Raw genomic sequence first — 11,120 nt, forward strand, 5'->3', positions numbered from 1 at the left:
TTTGGAAGAAAATGGGCTTATTAGTGATAGGCAGCATGGTTTTGTGCAGGGAAGGTCATGTCTTACCAACGTGATAGAATTCTTTCAGGACGTGACAAAGTTGATAGATGAGGGAAGGGCTGTAGATGTCATATACATGGACTTCAGTAAGGCATTTGATAAGGTTCCTCATGGTAGGCTGATGGAGAAAGTGAAGTCGCATGGGGTCCAGGGTGTACTAGCCAGATGGATAGAGAACTGGCTGGGCAACAGGAGACAGAGTGTTGTAGTGGAAGGGAGTTTCTCAAAACGGAAAACTGTGACCAGTGGTGTTCCACAGGGATCTGTGTTAGGACCACTGTTGTTTGTGATATACATAAATGATCTGGAGGAAGGTATAGATGGTCGGATTAGCAAGTTTGCAGACGACACGAAGATCGGTGGAGTAGCAGATAGTGAAGGGGACTGTCGGAGAATGCAGCAGAATATAGATAGATTGGAGAGTTGGGCGGAGAAATGGCAGATGGAGTTCAATCCAGGCAAATGCAAGGTGATGCATTTTGGAAGATCCAATTCAAGAGCAAACTATACGGCAAATGGAAAAGCCCTGGGGAAAATTGATGCACAGAGATCTGGGCGTTCAGGTCCATTGTAACCTGAAGGTGGCAACGCCGGTCGATAGAGTGGTCAAGAAGGCATACGGCATGCTTTCATTCATCGGACGGGGTATTGAGTACAAGAGTTGGCAGGTCATGTTACAGTTATATAGGACTTTGGTTCGACCACATTTGGAATACTGCGTACAGTTCTGGTCGCCACATTACCAAAAGGATGTGGATGCTTTGGAGAGGGTGCAGAGGGGGTTCACCAGGATGTTGCCTGGTATGGAGGGCACTAGCTATGAAGAGAGGTTGAGTCGATTAGGATTATTTACATTAGAAAGACGGAGGTTGAGGGGGACCTGATTGAGGTCAACAAAATCATGAGAGGTATAGACAGGGTGGATAGCAAGAAGCTTTTTCCCCCCAGAGTGGGGGATTCAATTACTAGGGGTCATGATTTCAAGGTGAGAGGGGAAAAGTTTAAGTGAGATATGTGTGGAAAGTTCTTTACGCAGAGGGTGGTGGGTGCTTGGAATGCGTTGCCAGCAGAGGTGGTAGAGGCGGGCACAATAGCGTCATTTAAGATGTATCTAGACAGATCCATGAATGGGCAGGGAGCAGAAGGATACAGATCCTTGGAAAATAGGCGACAGGTTTAGATAGAGGATCTGGATCAGCGCAGGCTTGGAGGGCCGAAGGGCCTGTTCCTGTGCTGTAATTTTCTTTGTTCTTTGAACAAGGTTAGGAGTGTGATAGAATACTCCCCACTTGCCTTATGGGTGCAGCTTCAAAAAACAAACAACTTGACATCATCCAGGACAAAATAGGCTCACTCGAATCACACCACATTCACATACATCCACTCTCTCCACCACTGAAGCTCAGTATTAGTAGCATGTACCATTGACAAGCTGCACTGCACAAATTCACTTCGGCTCCCAAGACAACACATCTCAAATCCAGGACCATTCCTTTTTGAATGTCAAGGGCAGCAAATACAAGTTAACATCACCACATACACGTTCTGAGGAAGGGTCAGCAGACCCGAAACACTAATTCTGATTTCTCTCCACACGTACGGCCAGACCTGCTGAGCTTTTCCAGCAATTTTTTTTTTTTATAAAAAAAGAACCACCATACACAAATTTCCCTTCAAGCCACTCTGACAACCATTCTGACTTGGAAATATATCACTGCTCCTTCAGTGTCGATGCGTAAAAATGCTGGAATTCTCTCACTAACAGCCTTGCTGGTCTACCTACAAACAGCCTGCGGCTGCTCACCATCACCTCCTCAAAGGTATTGAGGGATGGACAATAGATGCTGGGCCCAGCCAGCAACACCCACATTCCATGAATGCATAAACAAAAAAAAACATTGCTCACTCTAATGGATCAACTAGTGGGAAGGATGTAGAGGAACAAGGCTACAGGAAAATTACAGGGAGATGCCAACATTATAGATTGGTTTTATTTGATTTGATTTATTACTGTCACATGTACCAAGGTGCAGTAAAGAGTGCTGTTTTGCGTGTTTTACAGGCAGATCATTACTATACATGTGCATCAGGACAATATAATAGAATGCAAGATACAATGTTACAGATGGCAAGAAGATGCAGAGAGATCAGCATTATCATTAAAGAGGTCCATTCAAAAGTAGGGAAGCTGCTATTCTGTTCGTATGTGTACACAAACTTTTATATCTTCTGCCCAACAGAGAGTGGAAGAGAGTATAACTGGGGTGGGAGGGGTCTTTGATTACATTGGTTGCTTTCCTGAGGCAACGGGAAGTATAGATGGAGTCAATGGAAGGAAGGTTGGCTTGCATGAGTCACTAGGCTGTGTTGACAACTCTAATTTCTTGCAGTCTTGGGAAGAGCAGTTTGTGGCTCAGTGGTTAGCAATGCTGCCTCACAGCGCCAGGGACCTGGGTTTGATTCCACCCTTGGGCAGCTGTCTATGTGGAGTTTGCACGTTCTCCCCATGTCTGTGTGGGTTTCCTCCAGATGCTCCAGTTTCCTCCAACAGTCCAAAGATGTGCAGGTTAGGGTGGATTGGCCATGCTAAATTGCCTATAGCGTTCAGGAATGTTTAGGTTAGGTTGGCCAGACATGGGGAAAAGCAGGAGTAGGGGAATGAGTCAGGGGGGGATGTTCTTCAGAAGGTCAGTGTGGACATGTTGGGCCAAATAGCCTGTTTCTACACTGTAGGGATTCGATGATCTATAATTCGTAAGAGTCCCCGTGGACATGCCAAATTTCCTGAGGAAGGAGTAGCGTTGCTGTGCTTTCTTTATTGGTGTGTCAATGTGGGTGTATCAGGACAGATTGTTGGTGATCATCACTCCCAAGAACTCAATGCTCTCGACCATCTCCACCTCAGCACCACTGATACAGACAGGGGTGTGCCCTCCACTCCACTTCCTGAAGTCAATGACCAGCTCCTTCATTTTGCTGACATTGATGGACAGATTGTTGTCTTTAAACCAGACCGCTAAGTATTCAATCTCTTTCCTGTTTTCTGGCTTGTCGTTGTTTGAGATCTGACCAACAACGGTGGGGTCATCAGCAAACATGCAGATGGAGTTGGCATGGAATTTGGCCACATGTCGTGTGTGTTTATGAGAGTACGTTTGGGGGCTGAGTTCGCAGCCTTGTGGGGCAACCATGTTGAGGATTATCGTGGAGGTGTTGTTGTCACCGGTCCTTACTGACTGGGTCTTTTCGTCTGGAAGACAAGAATCTAGCAACATAACTTGGAGCACAGACCTAGGTCACAGAGTTTGGAGAGGAGTATGTTTGGAATTATAGTGTTGAAGGGTGAGCTGTAGTCACTAAGTAAGAGCCTGATGTAGGTGTCCTTGTTGTCAAGATGTTCCAGGGATGAGTGTAAGGTTGGGAAGATAGCACCTGTTGCACTGGTAGGCGATCAAGACAATTTGGTAGGCTGGTGTTGATGTGAGCCATGATCAACCTCTCAAAGCACTTCATAATTACTGAGCAGTAGCTATTGAGGCATGCTGCATGGTTTATCTTTGGCACTGGGGTGATGGTGGTCTTCTTGAAGCAGATGGGGACTTCAGATCGTAGTTAGCAGAGGTTGAAGATGTCTGCGAATACACCCGCCAGTTGGTGTGCACAGCTGGGGACTCCATCCAGGCCAGTCATGTTCCATGGGCTCACCCTTTAGAATATCTGTGGCAGTGACTGAGGGTACAAATGCATCCGAGGTTGATAGGTCAGATGATAGTTTCACTGCCCTTCTGTTCAAAGCAAGAATAGAACACACTGAGCTCATAGGTAAGGATGTACTGTTGCCCACGATTCTGTCCGACTTCGCTTTGTAGCCTGTTATGTCGTGTAAGCTTAATTACCCAAATATATATTGGGATATTAGTAATGCAAAGGGCAGCAAACTGGCAAGCATTCCATTGTATTCAGGTTAATTTTCTACAATCATGTGCCCAATCCAAGAGGAAAGGATGCCTCGTTGGGCCTGTTTCTTGGAAATAAGGTGGGCCAAGCGTCACTGGAGAAATATTTAGGAGACGGTGATCATTGTATTGTACATCTTAGGATGATGGTGGGGATTGGTCAATGCAGAGTAACTATCGTAGAGCCAGATCAATGTGGCAAGAATGGAACTTGGCAGGACAGACTATAACAAAAAGGTTGGCAGGACAAACTGTAATTGAGGAATGGTCAGCCTCTGAAGAACAGATGGTTCAGCTGTCAAGGTATATTCCCTCAAAAGGAAAAGATAAGACAAATAAATCCATTGCTCCCTGGATGACAAAGATGATAGAAATTAAGATGAAGGAAAGTGTGCTTCTGAAAAGTAACAAACAAAAAATACAACTGAGAATCAAGAGAAATACAAGAAGATTCAGACAGGATGTGAAAAAGCATTCCAGAGAACCAAAAAAATGAGAAAAGACTGGCAGCCAACAAAGGGAATTCTAAAGTTTTCTTCATGCATGTAAATAGTAAGAGTGGCAAGAGGAGGAGTAAGGCCAATTAGGGGACTTTACACATGGAGGCAGTGGATATGGTTGAGGTGCTAAATGTATACTCTGCATGTCTTTAAAGGAAGTAGATGCTACTAAAGCCTACCAGTTGCAAGAAGGGTTCAAAATAGATAAGGAAGTAGTGTTGGATAGACTATTGGGACTTAATGTTGTCAAGTCACTTGGAGCAGATGAAATGCGTTCAAAGATATTGAAGGAAGCGAGAATGGAAATTGCAGAGACACTGACCATAATCTTTCAGTCTTTATAAAAACCCGAAAGAATTGTGGATGCCTTAAATCAGGAACAAAAACAGAAGTTCCTGGAAAAGGCCAGCAGGTCTGGCAGCATCTGTGAAGAAAAAAATCAGAGTTAATGTTTCCGGTCCGGTGACCCTTCTGAAACGTTAACTGTGATTTTTCTTCACAGATGCTGCCAAACCTGCTGAGCTTTTCCAGGAACTTCTGTTTTTGTTCCATCTTTCAGTCTTCCCTAGACTCAGAGGCAACACCAAAAGACTGGAGAATTGCAAATATCATCTTTGAACATTTTTTGTAAAAGAGTATAAGTGCAGCAATTTATAGACCAGTCAGTTTGATAAATACTGGTGAAGATGCTTCTGGAACCAGTTATTTAGAATAGAGTTAGTAGTCACATGGTAAAAGGTGGGTTGATTAGGAAAAGTTAGACTAAATTTCTAAAGGAGCAGTGGTGTTGAACGAACAAAAATTGCTGGAGAAGCTGAACAGGTTTGGCAGCATCAGTGAAGAGAAAACAGAGTTAACATTTCAAGTCCCATTAACTTTAAGGTCAATAACTCTTTCGGGTATTAATGGCTAACTTGGAGTTTTTTGAAGAGGCAACAGAAGCAGTTGATGAGGAATGCTATTAATGTGATAGGCATCGATTTCCAAGCAGCATTTAACACAGTGCCACACAGATTTGAGAGAAAAGTTATGGATCATGGAATAAAAGGAACATTAGCAACATGGATACAAAATTGGCTCAGTGACAGATAAAGATAAATGGTCAATGGATATTTTTCACACTGGTAGAAGGTTTGCAGTGGAGTTCCCCAGGGATTGTTAATGTGACCCTTGCTAGACAGATTATGTGTTAATGATCTAGGTACCTGGGTGTGCAGGGGATAATTTCAAAGTTTACTGATGATACAAAACTTGGAATTATTGTAAGAGAGGGGGACAGTGTTGAACTTCAAAAGAACACAGAAAAGTTGGTGGAATTAGTAGGTAGGTAGCAGATGAAGGTCAAAACGGAAGAGCATGAGGCATTTTGGGAGGAAGAACATGAACAAACAATTTAATTTAAGGAGTGCAGAAGCAGAGGGACCAGCACATGCACACAACTCCAAGTCTTTAAAATGTTGTTACTGTACCTGCATCAAAACACTTCCTCTGGCAGTTCATTCCACACTCGAACTGCTCGGTGTGAAAACATTGCACCTCAGGTCCTTTTTAAATCTTTCTCCTCTCACCTTAAAAATATGTCCCCTAGTTTTGAAGTCTCCCACCCTGGGGAAAAGACCTTTGCTAAAAGGTCACCCCTCCACCTACTACACTCCTGGGGGAAAAAAAAAGTCCCAGCCTGTCCTTTTAACTCAAGATCTCCATTTCCAGCAAGATCCTGGTAAATCTTTTCTGAACCCTCTCCAATTTAATAATATCTTTCATATAGCAGGGTGACCAGAACTGTACACAGTACAGTGGACTCACCAATGTCCTGTACAACCACAACATGAAATCCCAACTCCTATATTCACTGGTCTGAGCAATGAAGGCAAGCACGCTAAATGCCTTAACTACTCTGTCTACCTGAGACACAACTTTCAAAGAACTACGTACCTGAACCCCTAGGTATCTGTTCTACAACACTATCCAAGGCAAAAACTTACTAACCATACCTATGTTACCATCCAAATCATTTATATAAAAATGACAAACAACAGTGGACCCAGCACCGACTCCTGCAGAATACTGCTGATCGCAGGCCTCCAGTCCTTAAAACAACTCTCCACCGCCACTGTCTGCTACCAACAAACCAATTTTGTATCCTATTGGCAAGTTCTCCCCAAATCCCATGTGATCTAACGTTTGTAATAAGCATACCATGAAGAACCTTGTCAAAGGCTTTAGTAAAGTCCATGTAGACAAATGACTACCACTCTGCCCTTATCAATCTGTTTTGTTACATTCTCAAAAAACTCAATCAAATTTGAGAGACATGATTTCCCATGCACAAAAAGTCTTACTGAAACTGGACAAGGCGCTGATGAGAGCACATATGGAGTAATGAGAGCCATTTTCATCCCTTTATTTAAGGAAAGATATCATTTCAGTTCAGACAAGGTTCACTAGGATGATCCCTGGTATGGAAGAATGGTCTTGTGAGCAAAAGTTAAACAGATACGATTGCACTTATTGGCATTTAGAAGAATGACAGCTGATCTCACTGAAACATAGGGTTCTTAAGTGGTTTGACCGGGTAAATGCTGCAAGGATGTTTTCGTTCATGGGACAGTCTAGATCAGAGGACTAGAATAAAGGATGTCAATTTACAACAGAGAGGAGGAGGAATTTCTTCTCTCAGAGGGTTGATAATCATTGGAACTTCTTGCCATAGAGAACTGGCATGGGGGGAGCAGAATCCCTGTGTACATTTAAGGCGGAGATAGATAGATATTTTTATCAGTGGGGGGATAGAGGATTATAGGGAAATACAGCAAAGTGGATGCAAGAAATGTCAGCTCAGCCATGATTCTATTGAACAGTGGCGCAGGCTCAAAGGGTCAAACAGCCTACAGTTGTTCCTATTTCTTACACAACATGAACACATTTGAGCGAGCGCAGAAGAGATTTACAAAAATGGTTTTAGGATGAGAAATTTCAGTTGCTGATAAATTAGAGAAGTTGGGATTGTTCTACTTAGACAGGATTAGGCTAAAGGAAGATCTAACACAGGTTTTCAAAATTATGAATCTGCTGGATAAAGTAGATAGGAAGAAACTGTTCCCACTAATAAAAGGAATGACAAGAGGGCACTGATTTGAAGTGATTTGCAAAAGAAGCAAATGCAAGATAAGGAAAAAAAACTTTTACACACAATAAGTGGTTCAGGTCTGGAATACACTGCCTGGATGCGGCCGAAGCACGCTGCATTGAGGCATCCAAGAGGGCATCAAGTGATTATTTAAAGAGAGACAATGTAAAAGAGCATAGGAAGAAGGCAGGAGAATGGCATTATGTCATGGTGCTCATCATTTGGACAGCCATAGTTGTCACAATGGGCTGATCGGCCTCCTCCATTGTGATTTACCCAACGTTCCCATGTTAGTTTCAAGGGAGGAAGCCCTACCACCCAAATCAAATAGAGCAGAATGATAGTTCAGAAAGTGTTAATGGGAATCAATGACGATCAGGGGTAGTCAGGAATGTACAGCTCAGACTGTAATCAGATCTGCCATGATCGCGTTGAATTCAGAGTAGAGTAGAGGGGCCAAATGGTCTACTCCTGCTTGTAATTCATATGTCCATAAAATGTGAAAGTGGGAAAAATGTTACCAAGATCATTCTTTCAAACAGAAATCATCTGAATTCAAAAACATTCCACAGCCACTACCCAAGTCTGGGGCTGCCTTAGTACAGACAGCAGCAGAGCTAGCCTGTGTTGACAGCAGCCGAGACGCAGTTCAATGCTCCCAACGTTCTGAAATTTTTCAGTGATTCAGTCATGCATTTTTGTTATTGTTGAAAGTGCTGCGGAATTACACTGCAGAAGTCGAAGACCTTGGTGGTCCCTGAAGGACTTGAGCAAAATAGCCAAGTCCTTTGTTCATGTGGAGAATGCAACCCATTTGGCCATTCAAACAAGAAATAAAAGCAACAGGCCTGGGAAGGGAAAGAGAGATGAAACAGAAAGAAGAAAACAGCTTGGGCCTAATTACATTTACCAGCATTTTCTTCAGCCAGCTACAGATGAACAATTTCTTGCTTAAATGCTTTATGATGAATGTTAAGATGCAATGCAGTGATTAAACATGTTTGAACCCATCTGTGAACTTTTGAAACTGCCAAACAGATTGGTCTGTGAACATTATTATCCAAACTAATACCATTAAACCTGGTTGGATTGTCGATAAATTTTTTGCAAATACTCAGCATATCTGCTTAATCTGTAAAGATGACAGGTTAAGCTTGGTTTTAGTTAGCTGAAATATCCAGGAACTTAAAAGAGATTCATATGCACTTTGTACTATTTCAATGGCAAGAATCACATGCAGTATTCTACATCATTGTAGCTTGTCCAATCCAGTCTTCCTTACAGTTACACAAATAAAATACAGGAACAGGTTAACACTCTTAAAAACTCTTCCCAATGCACACACAGCTTTGCATAAAGGCTTTCTCTTATTGCGAAATTGAATGACCATTCTCTCAATTAAAAACAGGCATGGAATAACACAAAGACAAACAACAAACACATACCCAAAGAAACAGCTATGGACAAAGGCCAAAACATAAAAATACAACACACGTGAAGTACAAAAGATACGACCATATACACTTCGCTTAATCATTCCAACCCAACCTGAATTCAGGGTTCTACTGAGCTCACTGTAAGAAAATCCCTCCATGCCCTCCTTCAAAATGTTCCCAGCATCAAACCTTATCAAATTCAGACAGTGTGTGGCCCAGTAATCCACACAGTCTGTCATAGCAAAGACCAAGAGGTATCTGTTTCCTTCAACCTACAATTAGAAACACTTGCTCAGCATCTTCACAAAGGAATGACCACACAGCCATAGTATTCAGGATACCAAACTTTTAACAGTTAGAGCAACGTTGAATAAGTGATTGGACTCTGAATTCACAGTAGCCAAACCATCAATCGGAGGAAAGAATAACTGCCCTTGCTTCTTCCCTCACCCAGACAGCAAAACTCACCAAAGCAGCAAAACAATGACCTCAAGGCCCTATAACTTCTTCACGAAAGAAGTGAACTGGAGGCTGCTCTCTCCAATCTCAGGACCCCCCTCCAATGCCCGCAACAAACCCCACAACCTATACAGCCATCTCAGACAACAGTCCTACTGAGCAGACCAACCCAGTACCTCCTTGCAGAATAAGCAGTCCCTCCTCGATAGCCACCCTTTTCTAGTCCCTCTTCAAAAAGGCACCCAACCCCACCAGCTCCTGGGTGCCCAGAGAGACCCCTATTCCAATTGTTCAGTGACCCTTCCCACCCCCTCACTGACCAATCAACAAGCCCACAGTTAGAGCCCCCTTCTCGATGGTCCTCCACCCGCAGCATTTTTCACTGTTCTGGTTCAGTTGAAGTTTCTCATTGTCAAATATACAAAGCAGGAATGTTTTCTGCAGTTCCCTCCCACAGCAGAGCCGTAGCCCAGCCTCACTAACCCCCGCCCCGGGCTGTCACTTACTCTCCTTGCCTTGCTGGCGGATATTACCATGGCTGATACCCCTCGGGCTGGAAACTTGCAGCAGTTCCGAGCAGTTTCGGTTTGGGAGCTCAGACCGAGCGGAGCCGCATAGCAGGAGAACGGCCAGAGCCAGAGTGCACTTAGGGAGCGGGCACATAGTGTGAGTAGGGCCGGGTCCAAAAAACACCGAAGCGGCCGGACTCCGCTCTCCGGGGCGGGGGGGGGTGCGGCCCGGGAAAAGTTCACAAAGAGCTGCGGGAACACACAGCCGGGAGCTCAGCGCGGCCGCCACGTATTAACCGATCCAGAGTCCATCACCGCAAGGCCTGCACCGACACAACGAGCGGCGGCGGCCTCCATAGACCGCCCGGAGCTTCTTACACCGCTCCCGGGAAAGGGACGCACGGGGACGGGACCCCAACTTTCTAACCGCGGAGCCGACTCTCAGGCTAAACTTTATCGCGCGACCATTGGCCAACCCTGAACGTCAATCATCAGGGCCATTCACCTGATTGAATAAAGGAAACGTTAAGGCGGGCCTTAGACACGAAATTAATGAATGAAATTTGGTGAGAAAGCGGCTCATTCACACGCGAAAAGCCGGAGGAACAAAGGAGGAGAGAAGGAGAGGGGCAGTGCAGCACTCTCCTTCCCATTTTGGTCCAGTGTACAACAAGGAAAAATGGAAAGATATAGACTCGGGACATGGGTAACGCCGAAGGAGCTGCGGATGCTGGAAATTAGAAAAAAATGGAAATTGCTGGAAAAACTTAGCAGGTCTGGCAGAATCTGTGCAGAGAAAACAGAGTTAAAGTTTCAGGTCCAGTGAGCCTTCTTCTGAACACATGGGTTTGATGTCTACCTTGGCAGATGGAGAAATTGGAATTAAGTGATTAAAGTACCAGAGTTGAATGTTGTATAATGAAACTGTCATAAAAACATACCTGATTAAGTAGTGCCTTCAAAGGAAGGAAATCTGCCATCCTTACCTGGTTCAGCCTACACGTCACTCCAGAGACACATCAATGTGGTTGAATCTTAACTCAGAATCACAGAAGTGTTACACCACAAAA

General features: G+C 44.0%; 1 long non-coding RNA gene across 1 annotated transcript; it reads right to left on the minus strand.

Annotated features, from left to right (window-relative positions):
* Window positions 1-2,044: 2,044 nt before the first annotated feature.
* Window positions 2,045-10,515, minus strand: LOC109938547. The gene is made up of 2 exons (XR_007263695.1): window positions 10,048-10,515; window positions 2,045-3,845 (listed from the first exon to the last, which is right to left on the minus strand). It is a non-coding gene; the product is annotated as an uncharacterized LOC109938547 (long non-coding RNA).
* Between the last annotated feature and the right edge of the window lie 605 nt (window positions 10,516-11,120).

Source organism: Rhincodon typus, chromosome 14 (assembly GCF_021869965.1).
Source record: "Rhincodon typus isolate 14 chromosome 14, sRhiTyp1.1, whole genome shotgun sequence".
In the NCBI taxonomy this organism is placed as follows: Eukaryota; Metazoa; Chordata; class Chondrichthyes; order Orectolobiformes; family Rhincodontidae; genus Rhincodon; species Rhincodon typus.